This window comes from Podarcis raffonei, chromosome 4 (genome assembly GCF_027172205.1).
Source record: "Podarcis raffonei isolate rPodRaf1 chromosome 4, rPodRaf1.pri, whole genome shotgun sequence".
Taxonomy (NCBI): domain Eukaryota; kingdom Metazoa; phylum Chordata; class Lepidosauria; order Squamata; family Lacertidae; genus Podarcis; species Podarcis raffonei.
In genome coordinates, this window is record NC_070605.1 from 85,531,656 (window position 1) to 85,554,177 (window position 22,522).

The 22,522-nt window shown below is 43.7% G+C and overlaps 1 protein-coding gene across 2 annotated transcripts in view; it reads left to right on the forward strand.

Moving 5' to 3' along the window:
- DOCK9 (dedicator of cytokinesis 9) overlaps nucleotides 1-22,522 on the forward strand; it is a 136,161-nt gene that overhangs the window by 4,048 nt on the left and 109,591 nt on the right. For both annotated transcript variants that reach the window (XM_053384507.1, XM_053384506.1), the window contains one exon: nucleotides 573-652. The gene's annotated coding sequence lies outside the window, so the exon portion shown is untranslated. The remainder of the gene's footprint in view (nucleotides 1-572; nucleotides 653-22,522) is intronic.

Genomic DNA, 22,522 nt, shown 5'->3' on the forward strand with positions numbered 1-22,522 from the left:
CCCATGATCCCCTGGCTTCCAGAACACACTCTAGTATCACAAATATCTCCCTCTAGAGGCTGCTCCTGGAGGTGCATAAGGCATACACAAGTTTTTGTTTATTGTTGGGATACCAAAGGGAAGCAGCCCTAAGCTTTAATGCAATTATTGTTAACAGTTGATGTCTGCTGCTGAGTATAGCATCAAAACAATTCCCCGGTCCAGTGACACAATCAACTGGCAGTTTCATGACACGGCTGCAGATGTTCGTGAATAGCTGTTCAGAGGCATTCTGGAAACAAAAGCTGGTACTTCTCAGTACAATGGACCAAGCGGATGAGGCTTCCCAGTGGCCTCTTGCCCTGCTTTTGACACTTGTATAATTGCAGCAGTGAAGATCCGGTTCTGCTCATGGTAATTGTGTTACACAGAGAGCCAAGAAGCAAATTTCACTCCTTAAAGACTTTTGTTATTTATGGGCAGGGCATAACATAATAAATTTATTATTATTATATTATTATTATCTTAAGAACATAAAATACAAAACAAAACAAGAGTTAACCAACAATAAAGTTTCTGGTACTGGTTTTTAGGAGCCTGGTTCAGAAGGGAGGGATAGATGCTATACAGCTGGCTCCCACATCTCTCCAGAGAAAGCTGACAACAGAAAAAGGTAAATGTTTGGGAAGGCAATGATGGTAAGGCTGTTCAGCCTCCTGGAATTGTCAACTGCTGGTGCAGGTCTTACTGCACTATTGGAATGCGTGGCTTGTTTCTAACAGGGTTGCATAATGCCACCATGTGATTGTGGCTACTACAGTCCTTGAATCATTTAGTCTGGGATAGCACTACTGATTCTGAAAGGCTGTTTTGGACAGTGCCGGATTTATGTGTAGGCTAAGTAGGCTAAGCAGGTGGCACTGTGGTCTAAACCACAGAGCCTAGTGCTTGCCGATCAGAAGGTTGGCAGTTTGAATCCCCATGACTGGGTGAGCTCCCGTTCTGCAGTCCCAGCTCCTGCCCACCTAGCAGTTCGAAAGCACATCAAAGTGCAAGTAGATAAATAGGTACCACTCCGGCGGGGAAGGTAAACAGTGTTTCCATGCACTGCTCTGGTTCACCAGAAGCGGCTTAGTCATGCTGGCCACATGACCCGGAAACACTACGCCAGCTCCCTCGGCCAGTAAAGCGAGATGAGCGCTGCAGCCCCAGAGTTGTCCAAAACTGGACCCTAACAGTCAGGGGTCCTTTTTTTTTAAAAGTAGGCTGAAGCCTAAGGCCTCTAAATCTAGGGGGCCTCGCCAGACCTCCCGCTCCCCAGTGGGCAGTTCCCCCCCCAAAAAAATTGCAAGCCCAAGACTTCATGTGAGGGCAGGGCAACTCAGGTATCTAAGTCTAGGGGGCCTCACCAGCCTGCCCTCTTCCCAGTGCCGCAGTCTCCCCTCTCCCAAAATTGTAAACCCAAGACTTCATGCAAAGGCAAGGCAACTCAGTAGTAGTAGTAACAACAAACAAACAACAATTCCGCTCACCTCTCAGTCTTCGCATATTAGAACAATTTAAAATAAGCTTTATACCTCTCAAAATACATAGTTGGAGTAGTCTAGTAAGAAACTACATTCAAGTCTATAATGTCTGTGTCAGACTCCTAAGAAAGTTTAAGCATTTTATGATAAATGCATTACAAATAAGCTTTGAATGAAATCATCATTATTTTTTGTAAGGTGGATCTCAAATTAAATAATGAGTGTTGCATGAATCCTGCATATTTTAACAACCATCTGTAAAAGAGCAGGGACCTAAGCACAATATATGTATGACACAGTTGAAGAACTTAGCAGCAGAGCCCAGTCTTCTTTTTATACACAATATAGCATACTTTTTAATACGTTCCCTTGAGAACCAGTCAGCCCTCAGGGGAGTGTGCCTGTCAGCTTTCTCCTCCTTACACTTCTGGAACTCAGCTGGAAGAGAATGGGAGCAAAGGTGGAATTAGTTGACCCTGGCGCCACCTACTGTTGACATCCCTGTCTTCCACTCTACTAGTACCAATGGGCACCAGCCACTGCAGCTAACAAGAATGAACCGTATTTTTTGCTCGATAACACGCACCTGACCATAACAAGCACATAGTTTTTAGAGGAGGAAAACAATAAAAAAAAAATTCTGAATGAAACAGTGGATGTATCATTTTTGTGTTTCATGCTGTGGCCACAGACATGTGATTTGACGGTGAGTTTGGGGTAGCCCAATGCAAAAATCCTGAGAATCCATGTGGACCTGTGCTTTGTAACCACGTTTTTGCACCATTGTGGCCCCAGGCAACAGTGGGTGCGTGATTTTTTTGGTGCAGGCTGTAGCCATGGACATGCTATGTGATCTGATAGTGAATTTGGGGTGACCCAATGCAAAGATCCTGAGGATCCATGTGGATCCGTGCTTTGTAACCACGTTTTAAGTGGGGAGGGAAGGAAAAACACAGAAGGGACAAGGAGCACGAGAGAGGTGTGCAGAGAAGCAGCTGGCTAAGAATGCAGGAGAGGGGTTTAACGGGAGGGAGGAAAGGAAGGCAAAAGTTTCCCCCTACCCACCCAAGCCAGCCCTCTCTCTCTCCCACCTGCATGTTTTCCGGCTGCCTGCGAGTCCCTAGAATGCTGGACGCAGCAGCAGCACCGGAGCATGGAGAGGAGGAGGTGGTGGCTGTCGGCTGTGCTCCTAGCCGACGGAACCTGAGCCGCGTGGGCTGGAGCCTGCGGGCAGTGTAACTAGGAAGGAATTAGAAGGAAGGACGTGATCCTTTCCTTTCCCCTCTGCTTGCCAGAAGGGCAGGGGATTTCCCTGCTCTTTGTTGCGTTTGAGCAAACACAGCAACCGAAAACAGAAGAGGGTGGGCAGTAAGACCCTAAGGCAGAATGCAGGAAAGCAGCAACCTCCTCTCTTTAGCCTTCCCTCCTCCGCGCAATCTGATTTTTGCCTGATTTTTTCCCCTGTACTCGGGTCAGTTGGCTCCAGGGACCACACATTCGCTCAATAACACGCACAGACATTTCCCCTTACTTTTTAGGAGAAAAAATGTGAGTGTTATAGAGAGAAAAATACGGTATTTTATCTCATTCATGAGGTAGGATACCGCTAACCTGCTGAACTGACCTAGAAGCCAAATTACCAACAGCTTTTAGGATATGGAAACTGAAATTACACATAAATAAATCTATGCTACTTAGCTCTTGATGTCTTAAAGATAATCCTGCTTCCCAATCCTATTATGCTTGTGGAGCAATTAAAAAGTCCCAGTGGGGCTTACTCTCAAGTAAATGTGTTTAGGATTCCTTTAATAGTAAAGGTAAAGGGACGCCTAACCATTAGGTCCAGTCATGGCCGACTCTGGGGTTGCGGCGCTCATCTCGCTTTATTGGCCGAGGGAGCCGTCGTACAGCTTCCAAGTCATGTGGCCAGCAGGACGAAGCCGCTTCTGGCGAACCAGAGCAGCGCACAGAAACACCGTTTACCTTCCCACCGGAGCGGTACCTATTTATCTACTTGCACTTTGATGTGCTTTCAAACTGCTAGGTTGGCAGGAGCAGGGACTGAGCAACAGGAGCTCACCCCGTCACGGGGATTCGAACCACCGACCTTCTGATCGGCAAGTCCTAGGATCTGTGGTTTAACCCACAGCGCTACCTGCATCCCCTAATAGTACTTTAATAGTAGGTGTATGCAGAAGTAGCTGCTCCCTTTTTGCCTTCAGGGGCTATGGCTAGGCAAACTACCGTACTTGGAATAAAAAGGACCCACACTGGTTTTTTTGGAACAGGTAGTTTTCAAGTTGCATCCTAATAGGAACATTCCAATTACCTTAAGGGTGCATACAGATGTGCAGGAAGGGGAAGGCACACTCAGTTTGTTGTCACTCGGAGATCTATACTTTTCTGGGGGCTGAACTCTGGTAAAACCAGTTCTGCTGTGTGGGCCTAAGCGGAAATTCTTGGTTGTTATTAAATGTCTGCTACTTTAAATTCTGGGTGCAGATGCTCGGACAAAGTAGACCCATCTACGCACTGCATGCTCCTAGGAACTAGCAAATCCTTACTTAGTTTGGAATGAGGCATTGCTTATTTTTATTTTTGGACTTCTCATTTGTGCAAGCATTGTAGATAACAAAAGGTGTATGTGCACATTTAAATAAAAACCCATGGATCTCAACTTTCCTGGCTTGGAGCAATACAAACACACACACACGGTTGCTGTTTTGTGCAAATTTGGTAGATTGAGAAAGTTGTATTTAATATTTTTTTTAAGTGTGTGCTTACAGGTAAGCAGATAGCAGTGTGCATGCCCATAATAACCTCAGGCAAGGCCACCCCACCCATGAAGTGAAGTGAAATGGCTGCCTCAGCTGGAGTAGGCTCAGGTGAAGGTCAGATGCCTCATTGAGCCTAGAAGGTATAAGAGGAAAGCCATCCTGGCCAGGCCTATGTCCATAGCTGGAGCAGAGTGCTGCAGCCAGGCTGCTGAGCAGAACACCTGGAAATGCAGATATTGCACCTGTGCTGAGGGAACTGCACTGGCTTCAGATCAGCTATTGGGCTGTGTGTAAGGTCTTGTTGTGTAAATGCATAAAGCCATGAGCAACTTGGGACCACATTACCTGGAGGAGTACCTTCCCCTCTGTAGACCTGTAAGTTCACTTAGATCGTCTGTGGAATAGTCTCCTCGTGATTCTGCACTCTCCAGAATGTCATTGGGCGATGTCCCTGAAAACAGGCCTTTCCAGCTATTGCGCTTGTACTGTGGAATGCTCTCCCCTCTGCCATACATGAAGCAGCAACCATCAATTGCTTCAGGTGTATGTAAAGATGTATCATTTTTCCATCTAAAGGGTAAGGCCATTAAGTCCACATTGAGCCTGGCCACCATGTTTTGTGAGACTCCCTTTGAACTGTCCTGCAGGCTCAAGCACCGCACAAGGGGGAAGTGCTAAAAAAGCAAAGGGCATCAAATGATGAGATTCAAGATGCCTGCACTGTTTTTGTATTGGATATTTATCTGCATACAAAATTACTATACTGCTTGTCAAACTCAGTTGAGAGATGGCTTATTATAACTGGCATATGATTCATGGACCAGATGCTTATTTAGCAGGATTTTTTTCAATGAAGGGGGAAATGATATTTAGTGATTATGAAAGCTGTTGTGCTTGTGCTGAATATAAAGCGGTTAAATGAAATGATGCATGAGGCAAAGAATGGGAAAAGAGACAAAGGGCGTAATCATGAGAAACTTAGGGTGATGGAATGTAGGGAGTTGGCAAGGTGTGAGGGGGAGTGTAGGAGGAGATGAGGGGAGCGATATTGCCAAGTTTGAAGTTACGCAAATTGCCGTGCCTTAAATGAGACTGAAAAAACAGAAGAAAGCTAGGCTGGTTTACAAAAAAATGTGTGGGTGATGATCATTGTGATAAGCTAGTGCCAATTATACACAGAATGAATATTTATATCTTACTGGAGAGAGAGATTATTTCCTCACATTTAAGCTAAACACTGATGCAATTTATAACACGGAAGGAATTCCTTTGATTCCAGTAGAGTGACTGGCCTTCATATCACTGAGTATGAAATCAGAAGGCAATGTACAAAGTTGGGAAAACCTGCTGTTCAAGATAGGCATGAGGTTTAGAATAAAGTACTCAAAGCGGTAGACTTTCTGTTTGCTGAGTGTGGCAGCCCTGCCCTTGAAAGAGAGCCAAGGCTGAGGTGGAGAAAGAGGAGTTTGTAGTCACTGTACAATCTTCTGAAAAACACAGCTGGGTTATTGATACCAAGCCTTAGGCTGATGGCCATGAGCCCTGTGGATTCTGAGACAGACACTCCCCAGATGTGATTCACCCAAAGAGCCAAGCACCTTCTGCTCCACAACACCTGTCCAGAAACACGAGGAGCATACTAGGCAAGAAGCCAGCGAGACTACGAAGTGCTCTTCTGCAAGGCAGGGAGTTGCCCCTTTAAGAAACTATGCTCTAAAGGTGGAGCCTAGGAGGACTAATCTGGGCTGAGGGATTGAGGGAATTATGAAGCCTCAGGCAATTTCTACCTTTATTGGAGCTATGAATGGTGCCAAAGCTCCAGCTGCCTTGCTTTCTTGAAGTGTTGCCATCTTGCCCTATGGGTTCCTGCTGCAAACAGAACCAGGTAGCTTGCTCCACCCAATTTTTGCAGGCTGGTGGATCTCCAGAAGTAGCTTACCAGCTAGCAGCCAATAATGTCAAACTGCAAGTGTGCCTGGAAGTGATAACCACACTGGGTGGGGTCTATTCATTTAAACAACCTTAAAATATCAGTGACTTAATTTCTTCTCTTTCCATGGTTCATTTTGCATAGCATAAATCTCTGCATACTTTATATAAACTAAACCATTATTACTTCCATCAAAACTTATTTACACTGTTGAATTTATCTTAATGCTGCCAATGTTTTCAAGTGTACACAATTTCCCACCATATATTCAATAAACATTTTCCGATCTTCTTTAAATGAATGTTCTTCTTGTTTTCTTATTCTATAAGTTAGATCCACAAGCTGCGCATATTCCATCAGTTTGAGTTTCTTTGGTTGGAATCTCACTCATTTTCCATTTTTGGGCCAACAAAACATGGGCCGCCGTAGTGGCATACATAAATAACCTTTTTTGACACCTGGGAATTCCCATCTGAATTATCTCCAAAGAAAAGGACTCTGGGTTTATTTGGAAAAGTACTTTTAAACATTTCCCCCCCCAATTCATTATAAATTATTTCCCAATACTCTTTTACCCTTTTACAGGTCCACCACACATGAAAGAACATACCCTCGACCTCATTGCATCTCCAGCATTTATCTGATTCAGTCTTATACTGTACATTTTAGCAAGCCTACTTGGATAGCTGAATCATAGCTTGTTACACTTAGGTCTCCGGCATCAGGATCTGTAGCAGGCTTAGGAAATCTCAGTTGCTGATAAAGCAGTTAGAGAGGAACAGTAATCTTAAGTAAATGCATCTCTGTAACTTTTTGTTTTTGCTTTCACATTTTACTACGTAGTCTAGGTGTATATGCTTGTACCTACAGAGCTAATCTAATCTAATCAATGCTTCTTAATGAACAGCTCAAGGCCAGGATGACATATCAAATCCCAAGTGTTTTCCCACAGATTGTGTTCAACCTATTGACAGAAAAGGAAAGAGAAAATAAAATAATCAGAATGGCAAACCAAATAAAATAATCAGAATGGCAAACCAAATTTAGTTACAATAAAAAACTCACTCACTCCGAAACTTCAAAACTACTTAATGATAACGTTTCAGGGTGTTCAGTTCATTTAAAGTGGCATCACTTCTTAATTAGAGCTGTACTAATTTAAATAAGCTCAGAAATCTGGGCCTGCTTCCAAGTCCAAACCTATAAATACTTACCCCTTTATATAAATGGATCCTTTTTTATAATAGGTGTGAGTTCGTTGCAGTTGCGTTGAACTATATTTATTATTCTTGGCTCAGAGAATGAATAATGTGTACAAGTTTATCCATGTTAATAATTATGGCCATATTTCAAATTATTTCTCCATTGTACTTGTCCACTGGAGCAAGCACGCTTCTATTAATATCACTCGATTCTTCTGCTGTTTTAGTTTAGTGGAATGAATGAGAGCCTTTCTGGGAGCAACCTTTCAGGAATGCATGGATGGAAAGCTCCCCTGTGGACTTGGTGGTAAAACATAGCTAATATATTATTAAAGTGACAGGACAAAACAGGCTGCACGAAAAGAATTTTTGAAGGACTACAAAACTCTTTGGCCGCATTCCTAGGCCAACTTAATTGAATTCATTGGATCCTACTTCTGAGTAAATGTGTGTGATCACATGGGTTTATGGGTAACAGAAGGCGTGGGGAACCTCTGACCTTCCAGGTGTTGCTGAACTACAATTCCCTTCATCCCCTGGGTTAAGAAAAGAGCCATAGTTCATTAGTAAAGCATCTGCTTTGCATGCAGAAGGTCCTAGATTCAATCTTCGGCATATCCAGGTAGAGCTAGGACTATTTCTTGGAAAGCAGTTGACAGCCACTGTAGACAGTACTTAGCTTGATGGACCAATGGTCTGACTAAGTATAAGATTGCATCCTATATTCTCATATGTTCAGAAGCATAGTATACAGAAAAGGTCACAAACTTTCTGAAAACTGTCATCTCCATGTTATTTGTAAGAGAAACATGGTTTTAATATGAGTTATCTATAAGAGAAGGGACGCAGGTGGAGCTGTGGGTTAAACCACAGAGCCTAGGACTTGCCGATCAGAAGGTCGGCGGTTCGAATCCCTGCGACGGGATGAGCTCCTGTTGCTTGGTCCCTGCTCCTGCCAACCTAGCAGTTTGAAAGCATGTCAAAGTGCAAGTAGATAAATAGGTACCGCTCCAGTGGGAAGGTAAACGGCGTTTCGGTGTGCCTCTCTGGTTCGCCAGAAGTGGCTTAGTCATGCTGGCCACATGACCCGGAAGCTGTACGCTGGCTCCCTCGGCCAATAAAGCGAGATGAGTGCCACAACCCCAGAGTCGGCCACGACTGGACCTAATGGGCAGGGGTCCCTTTACCTTTTATCTGTAAGAGAGACATGGTTTTAATATGAGTTGTTATCAAATATATTTTTAGCTACGTTCACTTCATAATTCTCAGGCAAGAAGTAAATGTTCTGATGTACTTAGGAAGCTGCCTTATACCATTTCAGAGTACAGTACTGGTCCATTTAGCTCAGGCAGGGGTCTTTTCCAGCCCTACCTCAAGAAGTTGGGAATTGAAGCTGGGATTTTTGGCACCTGATGCCACAACATTGCTGAAGCAAAGCAGGTGTGGATATGTTCAGAAATCGGGAGAGGAGACTGCTGGGAGCCCCATGTGGGACTACATGTAAGATATAGCTTGCTGTGGCAGGAACTTGAGTAAATAGATGTCTCCTGCTACCTATTGGGAAGCAATGGATGATTGGAATAGAGAAATAGGACAAAGAGATCATAAGCAGTTCAGCTTAAGTGCCAAGGAGCCTTGGCATTGGGCAACTTCCTTTGTATGAGCAATGCCCTGCAGAAATTCTGGCCCTAGTCCAGTCATGCCTTGCAAATCTCCAACTGATTTCCTATGTTCGTTTTTCTGAATGCAATATTGCAGTTGTAATATTGCTGATTTGAATACTGTAATTATCAAAGGTGTGACTATGTATAATTGAGCAATTGGGAGGATGCTTGATACGGAAGAATGTGCACGGAGCTGAGGAATCAGGAAATCCTGTGACACAAGAAAGGCCTTGCCAATTAGTCACTCTGTCTCCATCCGTAAATATAAATAAGAACACCTGAGCTTCATTTTCTATTTGTGTGCCAAGAGGACTGCAGTATTTTATTTCTTTTAATGTGATGGTTGGTTTATTAAATGCATGTACATCAGTCATGCAGTAAATGATGCTTATAACTTCTCTACCCAGTGTAGCCCAAATTAGAAATATATTTACATATAGTTAACTATAGAAACTTAACAACTTTTTATGAGACGATCAGGAGTCCTTTGTGTCAGACTCTGGTGGTGGCCAGGCAGGATTCAAAGTCTGAGCCGTGTGAACCTGTTATCAGTTTATATAAAAAGGTAAAGGGACCCCTGGCCATTAGGTCCAGTCGTGGCCGACTCTGGGGTTGCGGCGCTCATCTCGCTTTACTGGCTGAGGGAGCCGGTGTACAGCTTCCGGGTCATGTGGCCAGCATGACTAAGCCGCTTCTGGCGAACAAGAGCAGCGCACGGAAACGCAGTTTAGCTTCCCGCTGGAACGGTACCTATTTATCTACTTGCACTTTGATGTGCTTTCAAACTGCTAGGTTGGCAGGAACAGGGACCGAGTAACAGGAGCTCATTCCGTTGCGGGGATTCGAACCGCCGACCTTCTGATCGGCAAGTCCTAGGCTCTGTGGTTTAACCCACAGCAACACCCGCGTGCCTCTATCAGTTTATATAACAGGGCCTAAAAGGAGCAGCATAATCCAGTTCCTTAAGCACTGTTTACATATTTATATGGAGTGACTATTAAACTACATATGATCTAATCATTTTTAATTACAAGCAAAAAGGCCATATTATTTTCATCCAATCCAATCCCACTAAAATAAGGATTTTTTATTATTATATGCTAAAATTCCCAGATGCATTAAGCTATCTCAGTAATTCAGCTGCTGGTGAATTATGAGAAAGATACATCATTCCTAAGAGTCAGATGGGACTGAATTGCTGCAAAAGTTACTAAAATTCCTGGGAATGTCATCATGGCACATTATTTGTCATATGATCTAGTTCACATAACATTTGCCCCTGAAAGATGGAAGAAGATTTAGTCTAAAATGACACACTCCCAAAGAATAAAAAAGTTTTTTTTCCTTGAAGATGATACATTTAGGCTGCACGACACATATGATGCAATATATGGTAGGCAGTAAATAGGCTTGAATACATAACATCAGAATAACTGCAAAGATGTGGAATCTGTTTAACCACATGGACTGCAAGAAACTGAGGACAAGCTCTCACATGCCGGAGGAATGCTACACAACAAAGGTTTTAAGGCAAGGGTGGGGAGAAAAACAAATAAAAGATTATTCATGGGCTGTAGAACCACAATTGGGGAGTGAGTAGGACCAGCTGTGGGATGCTCCTTCCCAACAAATAAAAATTTGGCTTGTACCACAATAACAATCAGGGACGCGGGTGGCGCTGTGGGTTAAACCACAGAGCCTAGGACTTGCCAATCAGAAGGTCGGCGGTTCGAATCCCCGCAACTGGGTGAGCTCCCGTTGCTCGGTCCCTGCTCCTGCCAACCTAGCAGTTCGAAAGCACGTCAAAGTGCAAGTAGATAAATAGGTACCGCTCCAGCAGGAAGCTAAACGGCGTTTCCGTGTGCTGCTCTGGTTCGCCAGAAGCGGCTTAGTCATGCTGGCCACATGACCCGGAAGCTGTACGCTGGCTCCCTTGGCCGATAAAGTGAGATGAGCACCGCAACCCCAGAGTCAGCCACGACTGGACCTAATGGGCAGGGGTCCCTTTACCTTTTTACAAAAGCATTGAGTTTTTTGTCGTTAACACAATGTTAAAAGTCTTGAGCAGAAAGCTTGAGCAGCCTCTGGGTCTGACGTAGCTCCCCAAGTAAATTTTTCTGCCTCCACACCATCTATTTTGGCAGCAGGGGAGAAACGTGGGGGAAATATTAAAGTAGACACAGCACTAGGGTGGACAGAGTGTTTTAAACCTGTCTGGCCAGTCCTGATGAGGATGCAAATTGTTTCCTTCCTACTCATCAGATGGATCATTTGAGAAGTGGAGAGAAGTCAGTTATCTTAACTGATCTGTATGGATCAGCGGGGCGGGAGGGGGGGCTGTGTGCACAATTCCTCCCTGTGTGTGCTTGTGCAAGTGAGGTGGGGTGCCCACATCCTGCATAGGAATGTGGCCCCTGGAGGGTTGGCCAAGAGTGAATGTGGCCCTTGAGCCAATAAAAGTTAGTTGCACCTGGTCGAGAAGATGTAGTAGTGGCTCCCATATAGGTTGCTTAGAATTGCTTTGGAGGTGATTCATGTCAGGAAAAGCCAGCTTTCACACTGAAACCTAATTCAGGTTGCTGCTACCATGCCATCCCTTAAGCTACCCCAAGTTTAAATGTATGTAGGTCTATCTGCACATTTCTGTTTTACCTAAGTTGCCTTTCCAACTTGCCATTTACCTCCTTTCTGTATTATAATTTATGAATGCAGCCTCTGATCCTATATCATAAATATGAGCATGATATGTTATACTGTGAATACTGTGAATATGGAGTTGACCTGAATATTACATATCAACTTCTGGGCTGCATCAATAGGAGTATAGCATCTAGATCAAGGGAAGTAATAGTGCCACTGTATTCTGCTCTGGTCAGACCTCACCTGGAGTACTGTGTCCAGTTCTGGGCACCACAGTTCAAGAAGGACACTGAAAAACTGGAACGTGTCCAGAGGAGGGCAACCAAAATGGTCAAAGGCCTGGAAACGATGCCTTATGAGGAACGGCTAAGGGAGCTGGGCATGTTTAGCCTGGAGAAGAGGAGGTTAAGGGGTGATATGATAGCCATGTTCAAATATATAAAAGGATGTCACATAGAGGAGGGAGAAAGGTGGTTTTCTGCTGCTCCAGAGAAGCGGACACGGAGCAATGGATCCAAACTACAAGAAAGAAGATTCCACCGAAACATTAGGAAGAACTTCCTGACAGTAAGAGCTGTTTGAAGTGGAATTTGCTGCCAAGGAGTGTGGTGGAGTCTCCTTCTTTGGAGGTCTTTAAGCAGAGGCTTGACAACCATATGTCAGGAGTGCTCTGATGGTGTTTCCTGCTTGGCAGGGGGTTGGACTCAATGGCCCTTGTGGTCTCTTCCAACTCTATGATTCTATGATTCTATGATTCTAAGTTATGTTTTCTATATACAGGGCTGCTTCTGTTGCAAAAGAAAATACCACAGTTTTTGCTACCAGGTCCTTCTACTGCATTTTTCTATTTAGCAAGTGGTGTTATTGGGCATGCATGAAAAGCAGGCTCATCTCCTCTGTAATATAATTTTATCCGTCATTGCTTTTAAACTGTTACCACATGCTGTATATTTCCATTTCTCATGCCCTATTGGCCTTGGCAGCAAGTTTAAATTGAATGAATTTTTCCTCCTAAAATTGACTGCTTATGCTATTTACCCAGCATCCCAATAGATTTCTATTTTTGTATGACTGCATTCCTAATGACTTCCCCAAATAAATATTTTTAATCAGTATTCTATTCTCAGGAGGTAAGGCAATGAATGTTCAGGCCTTCAGATTGTTAGTATAGTAATTGTTGAGGGAAAGAAAAATGGAAGTGTAAAAGTTTATGAATTATAATGCTAATTTTAAAACACAAGGAAGAGAGAATAGTTAGAAGCTAGAATATTTATTTATGCAACTTAGAATTAAATCTAAAGCAAATTAAGAAATGAGATATTGCCTTTGAAATAGGGCTGCCATATTCTCCCATATTGGAAGTGTTGATTTTTTTTGCAACCCCACCCCAAAAGGGAGAAAACATCAACCGTTTGGTGAAAAAAGCTCAACAAAGCTTTTAAAAATAACCCCCCCTTATATTTTCACTTTTTTGAAATATTGCAACCCTACTTTATATTATTATTATTACTTTGAAATCCATACTCCCCCAGCACAATTGCGCAGGCAATAATTCCTGTGTTTCCAAGAGATACTAATCTTCCTTGGCATTGTGCTTTGGTATTCTTTAAAATCCTCAATAAGAATTTAAATATTATTTGGGCTGGGGATGAGTGACACTTAAAGGCTTAGTAGTATCACATGGTTTTAAGCATCTGTATTGAGTGCCAGTTCATTTGTGGGCCCAAATTTAAAAGGCTGATTCTGATATTTAAAGCCCTAAAAGTCTTTGATGCAGAGTTTCTCAGGTAATGCCTTCTCCTGTATAATAATTTATATTTATATAATTTATATTTATATAATTTATATTGTATGACCCCCCACAGCACTTAAGTTTGTCTGATGAGGTCCTGCTCTGAATTTCATTTTATAAGGAGCAGAGGCATAGGAAGTGGGGTTTGATGGGTGCGAATCGCCCCGGGTGTCATCACTGAGGGGGTGACAAAAGATCACAAAATGAGGAGACCGCCCCCTCCCCAGCAGGCTCTGGAATGGCCGCTTCAGTTCCTGTTGGAAAAGAGAGAAGAGAGGTTGAGTGCTGGGTTAAACCTTGCAAGGGTATAAGGAGAAGAAAGAGCTGTGCAAAGGGAAGTCAAAGCAGAGGACATACCTCTTTGTCCTCCTCCTTTTCTGCGCCCCCAAGAACAGCCTCCATTGCTGGCAGAATCCGTGACCAGGGAGAAGAGTCGGCGGAAGAAGACTGGAAGAAATTTAAGGACTATTTACAGAAATATTGTAAAATTAAAGAACGTTGAATGATGTTGGATTGAAATTAAGGGGTTTCCAGCTGCAATGTTTTGAGATAAGGATTTGCTGAGTAAATAATTTGAATTGGAATACAAGAAGGGGAGGTATGAGGAGGTCAGGGAAATATGTCATTGAAAATTAAGTATTGTGAACTGTATGTGTTTTTAAACTTTTTTGCTTTTTTTTTTGCTTGTACAAAATTGGAAACTTAATAAATATCTTTATTAAAAAAAAAAAAAAGAACAGCCTCCGTTGTCCTACGCAGGATAGCACTGACCATAGCACAGCTGAAATGGGGTCTCATAAAACTGGAGAGAGAAGGGGAAGGGGCTAGACGCTGCCTCCTCCAAGTCTCCTTAGCCCCCTTTTCCTTCCTGCCTGCTCTTGCCCACCCATAGCTCCCCCTGGAGTTCTGCTCCTCACCCACCCCCTGCCTACCCCAAAGACCATACCCACATCAGTTGGAGGAGGGCCTCAAAGGCCAGGGCAAGGCTCAGGGGGCGATCCCTGAAGTACTCCAAGTGGCCACGGATGTCCTGGAAGAGAGCAGAGGAGGAAAGTCAGCTCTTTCCGGGAGGATCTGGGAGAGGAGGGTTCGAATCCCCACTCAGCCATGAAGCTCCCTGGTGGACCTTGGGCCAGCCTAGCCTACTTTGCTGGGCTGCTGTGAAGATAACAATTGGTGGCAGGGAGAACCATGGAGGCCACCTTGAGCTCCTGGGAGGAAAGTAGGCTAGGAATGTCCTAGTAAATGTACCATATTTTTCGCTCTATAAGGCGCACCTTTTCCCTCCTAAAAAGTAAGGGGGAATGTGTGTGCGACTTATGGAGCGAATGCAGGCGGGAGGCAGGCGGGAAAAGCCCCAAGAGCCGCACACACGCTCCACACGCTCTTTAAAGGGAGCGCAGCTCTTGGGGGCTTTTCCCCGAGGAGGGAAAAAGGCAGCCCATCGCGGACGGGCTGTCCTTCTCCCACCTCGTAGAAAAGCCTGCAAGAGCTGTGCTCCCTTTAAAGAGTGCACGGCTCTTGCTGGCTTTCGGGAGCTGGGGGAATTCATAGAAAAGCCCGCAAAAGCCGTGCGCTCTTTAAAGAACCGCACCTAGCGTGTGTGCGGCTCTTGGGGGCTTTTCCCCGAGGAGGGAGAAGGGACTGACGCGGCCTTCTCCCTCCTCGGCGAAAAGCCCCCAAGAGCTGCAAACACGCTCCACACGGCTCTTTAAAGGGAGCGCTGAGCAGAGCCTGTATGCATCCCAGGCTCTGCTCAGCGCTCCCTTTCACGAGCCACGTGGAGCGTGTGTGTGGCGCTTCTAGTCAGTGACGGGCTGCCCTTCTCCCTCCTCAGGGAAAATCCTCCAAGAGCCGCACACATGCTCCACGCGCTCTTTAAATTCCCTCACCTCCCGCAAAAGCCAGCAAGAGCCGTAACGCTCTTTAAAGAGCAGCACCTAGCGTGTGTGTGGCTCTTGGGAGCTTTTCCCCCAAGGAGAGAGAAGGGCAGCCCGTTACTGACTAGAAGCGCCACACACGCTCCACGCGGCTCGTGAAAGGGAGCGCTGAGCAGAGCCTGGGATGCATACAGGCTCTGCTCAGCGCTCCCTTTAAAGAATATTTTTTTTCTTGCATTCCCCTTCTAAAAACTAGGTGCATCTTATGGTCAGGTGTGTCTTATGGAGCGAAAAATACAGTAAATGATGAGAGGGGACAGAAAACGGGAAGGCAGGGAAAGAGTGTGGAGGAGCTGAGCTCTCTGGAGAAGACTGGCCATGTCGATTTCCAGAGAGCTAAGGCTGTGCAGGGGACCCCAGGACTCACACCCCGCCCCAGGAGACCAAGAGAAAGCAAAGGAATGCTACTTGCAGTCTGCACATTTTGTTCACAAAAAATTCCCACACTCCTCTCTAAACTAGCTAACTATCTAAAATGCCCACCCAAGCCTAACTCTGGTCCCAAACCCAGCCCTGAGCCTAAGCCTAACCCTTCCCTAACCCTACACTTACCCCTAACTACTCCACTATGCACAAAATAAATATATACAAAATATGTGCACAAATGTGCGCAAAATAAAAATGTAAAATAATAAATATGAAAATAAAGAGAAAAAATAAAATAAAAGTGTTAAAATTAAAAAGTAAAATAATAAATAAAATAAAAATTAATAAAATCAAATGAATCAAATCAAAGTAATAAATAACAATCAAATGAACACCTCTCCTTCTCTTCTCCAACCACCACCAACTCCTCTCCTCCACTTGCCTCACAACTAACCCACAATGGCCGCCTGCAAGTCAGTGGCTTTTAAGGGAGAAGCAAGAGATGTCACAAAGGAGGGCAGGTCCTTGTCACCATGGCAACCCCTCCAATTGATAAGGAGACCAAGCTGTCACTAGAAGCAAGGCCTTTGAAGCCCCCAAGTTCTGGAACTCTCTCCTAAGGATCAACACCACTCCTTCCTGCTAATTTTATGAAACTTAGCAAAAACGTTTTCCTTTCACTTGTTAACTGGTTCTTTTTCTGGCCCTTATACAGATTATGTTGCTGCTTATTTGCAGGTTTTATAATTTGGTTTACAGTGGTACCTCAGGTTAAGAACTTAATTTGTTCTGGAGGTCCGTTCTTAACCTGAAACTTTTCTTAACCTGAGGTACCACTTTAGCTAATGGGGCATCCCGCTGCCGCCGTGCGATTTCTGTTCTCATCCTGAAGCAAAGTTATTAACCCGAGGTACTATTTCTGGGTTAGCGGAGTCTATAACCTGAAGCATCTGTAACCTGAAGCGTCTGTAACGAGAGGTACCACTGTATTTAGATTGTGTTACTGAGGTTTGTTTCTAAGTTTGTGGACTTTTTTTTTACAGCTAAAATGATAAAGTGGTTGTAATAAATTAAATTACTCACTTAATTTGAATTTTAAAAGTACAAATGAGGACAGTTGTTGAGCTTTCTTTCTTTTTTACAAAAACGCAAAAAAACCCTGCAATTTTTCGATTGACTTGCCTAAGATCCAGAACAAAGTGCCGCCTTTCTGAAATTCCTCCTGGACGTCAATTCTGCCTTTGAAATCCCAGTCATGTACGGCAAGAAAAGCTGGACGTATGACAGCCCTATTTTAAAAAGCAGTAAACAGCAGACAGATAATTTTGGAAGGAACGGGAATCAAACAAGGACAGCTCAGTTCTCCTGGAGTAATCCAGTACTGTACATAAAAATGCTACTGAACCTGCAAAGTTGAAGCCAGTTTGGGATAATATTTTAGACAATATTTAGAGGCAAACATTAAAGCATAAATGGCAGAGTTTCTGCAAGTGGCTTTCTCAGTTTAACACCCCACCTCCAAATCAGAGGAACTGAAAGCTGAGATAAACAGAGGCTTAGTCTTTGAAACATTTATGGCCGTGGATTGTGAGAGCTGTCTTCAGCTGATTGATGGGAACTCCGCTTACTATTGTCTCAGCTACTGAGGTGTTGTGAAATGTTTATATGCATTTTAGCTTCTCATAAGTTAATAAAACAAACAAAAAAAACCTGTCAGCACACAAAGCCTAGAGACAGACACAATTAAAATCTCACCCACTCACAAATATGCACTTACAGAGATCTTGTACTCTTCTGTTGCAATGGAATGCACCACAGCTTCATCAGATACAAGGGGTGAAAGTCAACTAAATTTTACTCAGAGTATTTTACTATTGAAATGAAATAACTTGACTAATCTAATTTTAATGGATCTGAGTAAAACTTAGCTGAATACCACCCAAGCATTACAGATGACTTGTAATGTGTGTACATAGTCTCCTGGAGCTAAAATAATATGGAACGGCAATCTACACAGTCCCTGCCAGTTCTCACTTAATTATTCCAACAAGCGCAAAACTCTTGCAATTTGTTGGGAAACTGAGCACACAAACATATAAAAGAGCAAATATACCAAGGACAGGGCTTCTTAACAGAGGCTGCATGGTGGCTTTAATAATGCTGGACTTTTCCCCCTGTTCATAACTTAATTTCCATTTATTTCAGTGGGGATCACTTCCAAGTTAGCATCCATAGGACTGCACTTTTGTAACTTACTTTTATTCAGTTACCCTCTTCCCATTTCCCTGAGCAGTGAGAAATTTAAGGGGCAGAGCATACTTGCCTTTGGTTATCTTTAGAAGGATTGATCCCCAAAGGCCTTTTATAATTAAATTTATAATCATGACCTATTATAATTAAATTTATTTACAGATATAAATTGAGCAAAGCTGGAGCCAGACAGCATAGCTCTACTGCCTTTGCAGAATTCAGAGCTAACTCTATTCCTGTTTCTCTAAAGACTACACCTTCTGTAGTTCTTTTTCACAGTGAACTCTTACTCATCGCTTCTCTTAGCTAGGGAGAAGAGAAGAGAAGAGAATGAATCATCTTCACCAAAATGACTCTGACCTTCCAGAGCTATCTCCAGCTATTTCCTAGCCACTCTGGGTCATTTACCTGTAATTCTCCTAACAATCCTGTGGCTGCCAGCTTAGCTGCTGACTACGGATGGAAGAGAAATTAAATTCAGTTCACATCTTAAAGGGAACTTAGCTAATCTGAAACGATGCAAACCAAAATGCAGCTGTCTTTCGAAAGCCGTTCTCCAGTCAAGATATTGGCATCCATCTGTCCTGAGAGACAATGGAGTGCTCCTCTAGGGGTGCACTGCGTTAGCAGTACTGAAGTGACATCCTTGGGGAGCTAGCCTGTGCAGTGTGTATGGAGGTCCTGGGCTGCCCAGATGACAAGGCCTCGCCGATGTGGTCCAAAGGAAAGCAGAGCAATAGGTTTGGCACCAGCTTGGCTGCAAGAGTTGCTAGAAGGAGGTGTACAAGGCACCATCCAACCGACTTAGGGTCTCCACTCTGAATTTTTGTAGGGTTTATTCCTTAGTCTTCACTTCTCCCAACTTGCTGCACATGTGGTGGTCCTGTACCAGGGTGAAGGCCTTCTGGGACATCATATATAATGAATTAAAAAAGGTATTTAAGTATAATTTCAGTAAAAAAACCAGAGGCATTTTTACTGGGATTAATTGGCGAGGAAATTAAAAAAAAAGATGTAAATTTGTTTATGTATGCCACAACGGCTGCAAGAATTCTTCTGGCCCAAAGATGGAAGCAGCAGGAACTCCCCACTCTGGAAGACTGGCTGATAAAGATGGTAGAATACGTGGAGTTGGCAAAGTTGACGGGGAAGATCAGGAATCGACGCGATGAATTGTATCAAAAAGACTGGAGCAAATTTATAATTTATTTGAAAGAAAATTGTAAACATTTGAAAACGTTTGCAGCTTTAACATGAAATGTTTGGTAATGCGAAATTAAGGAGCTAATTTACATATAAGAGGGTGAATGTTAAAAGTTGATATAAGGTAAAGAAGTGGTTATAGAGATGTGATGGATACGTTAAAGATATGTGAAAGTCAGAAAGAGGGAGGGAAGGAGGTCGGTGCTCTTTTTGAGCAATATTGTAAGTTATGGATTTGAGTAATGAAAACGAAATGTAATATGGAAAACTCAATAAAAATTATGTTTAAAAAATCACTTCTCCTGAATCTATCCCCTAAGGCAGTGGAGGTTTAGGATCAGAGTTTTCCTTCTCCTAGATGGGCTACCTTCCCAGGTTGATGAGCCCTACCTGCTCCTCACTTTCCTCTACAGCACATGCACCTTCATGACTGGGGACCCACTATTGGTCCTGTCCACTCAATCTTCCAGAGTCTGTCTTTGCATGGAGGGGAAGTTCCTAAAACAGAGGGTTTGCGACCGATCGGCTGCCCTCACTTGGTTTAGCTGTTTCCTGGGGTGTGGCCACTGTTGCATGCTTTCAGTTTCTGGCAGCCACAGGTGAGAGCTGAGTGCAGGATGGGCACCAAAGCACTGGTGGAGGAAGAGGGGGGCGGGGGGAGCGCACAGCCCCCGGCACCACAATCCCAGTAGGGTGCCATCACGGCTGGGCGCCACGCCCCTGCAGGTGGTGCGCCACGCCCCCAGGACCCACGCCATGCCCCCAGGACCCACACCACGCCCCCAGGACACGCGCCAGCCATGCCCCTGCCTGGTCTCCGCCCCCGGTGCCGGAGCATGAAGCTCTGTCACTGCACCAAAGGTGGACAAACTACCCCAGATGGAGCACAATGTGTCCCCCACCACAGTTACTACCCCTCCCCTAACGCCTCATACAAGTAAGGTGTAGAAAAATGTATGCACTAGGGGGAAACAGTGTACAGTGGTACCTCAGGTTAAGTACTTAATTCGTTCCGGAGGTCCGTACTTAACCTGAAACTGTTCTTAACCTGAAGCACCACTTTAGCTAATGGGGCCTCCCACTGCTGCCGCACCACCGGAGCACGGTTTCTGTTCTCATCCTGAAGCAAAGTTCTTAACCCGAGGTACTATTTCTGGGTTAGTGGAGTCTGTAACCTGAAGCGTATGTAACCTGAGGTACCACTGTATATAAATGCATACATTAGTGAAAACAACATATGAAAATGCAATATATTTTAGAAACTGCTATGCAAATGTGTATATTGGGCAACATTCTCACCAGAATGCTGATGAATTTTCCCAAGGGCTTTTTATTAATAAATCATTACTGGTGAGGAACTGAACTTAAGATAGGAAAAATGAGAAACTGAGAGAGGCCAAAGCTGTCAGATCTGCCCATCCCTACTGTTGACTGTTAAGGAACTTTAAGCAATCTGTCTCACCCCCCACTGCCCCCATAAACCCTCTCCTATCAAAGCTCTCAAAGTAAGATGGGACTTGCATGTCACAAAAAAGGAAACACGTCATCAAAAGACAGACTTGCATGAAATGTGCATAAAAACCCATATCTGTATAAATGCAACTTTAGAAGAAGAAAAAATTACTATAATAGAAATGCAATATAGCTAACCTTAGACTGGGTAAGACTGTGACAAGGTGCCTAGTGCTAACTGTTGGATGGGCAACTTCAAAGCCTTCTTATAGTTCTTTATCTTTAAACTAGAGTTAAATCAAATAGAGGACACCTTCAAACGGGGGGTTGTTCCCTGTAAGGTAGGATTCTTATCCAGCTTATCACATGCTGCAATACGTCAACTGTTTAAAGATGGTGAATAAAGGCAATTGTAATAACACCTTAGTGAGAGAAGCAATAAGAGAGGATTATGTTTCTTTTTTCAGATGCTCGGTTACACTCATCGTACAGACTTTGAATCTCTGTCATGGGCTGAGATGTTGTTTAAGACACACACACACAAAACACCAGTGTCAGTCACTACCTCTCAGCCTAACCTACCTGATAGGGTTTTGTGAGGATGAAAAGGGAGGGAGAGAACCATGTGCACTACCTAGAGCACCATGTGGCGATCACACAGGGTCCCCAGACATTTGACGGTCTATTGATCCCTGTGCCACCACTGTGATCGCTTCCTCGCTGCCACCAACCCGTTTCTCTCGGGTGCACACTGAGTCCAGACAGTTGTTAACATTAAACCAAATAAACAAGTTCATTTTATAAGCATGAACAAGTTCATGGTTTCAGGTAATTTTCCTTGTCAGTTTCTTAATCTTAGTTTCTTTACCGGCCTATACCTTCCTAATACCTTCTAACTGATTATCCCAACTGTCTATCTGACTCCTCTTAACAGATTCTCTCACTTTCTCACATCAAACTAGCCCAACCCACAGACTTATCCTCATTTTACACTTAGTTAACCCTTTCCTTATGACCCAGTATGATGTCACACACCTAGAAGGGCAAACGCCACACACCACTTCAGAGGAAAAGTGGTAGAGAAATGTAGTAGTAGTAGTAGTACAGTGGTACCTCAGGTTAAGTACTTAATTCGTTCCGGAGGTCCGTTCTTAACCTGAAACTGTTCTTAACCTGAAGCACCACTTTAGCTAATGGGGCCTCCCGCTGCCGCCTCGCCGCAGGAGCCCGATTTCTGTTCTCATCCTGAAGCAAAGTTCTTAACCTGAAGCACTATTTCTGGGTTAGTGGAGTCTGTAACCTGAAGCGTATGTAACCTGAAGCGTATGTAACCCGATGTACCACTGTAGTAGTAATACATTAATAACTATAATAAAAATTAATTAATTAATAGTAAAACAATTGAGTGAACATCAGTAACCTGAATGAAGAGAGAGATACATGCAATTATAATTGCATCAGGAAGCGTACTTGGAAACAAAAAACTTTATCTAGGGCTGATAGAACAAATTTTGAGGATGTGAGGCCCATTTGAACCAACCAGCCAGTTCTCTGTCTATAAACCTCTTGTACATGGCAGTTCCGATCATTTTTTACGGATTAATTCATTTGCTTTTTTCCACGAGCTTCAGAAATAACCCCTGCATACGTTTGCTTTGGTTCACTGCAACTCTGTCCTTTTAAGACTAAGCACAAAGGGATTAAAGCCTTCATACTTCAGGTTTGCCTGGCTGCAAATTCAGATGTTTGACTTACAGTTATTGGCTCTAGGGAAGTTGGATTTGTTTCTGTATATTTATGT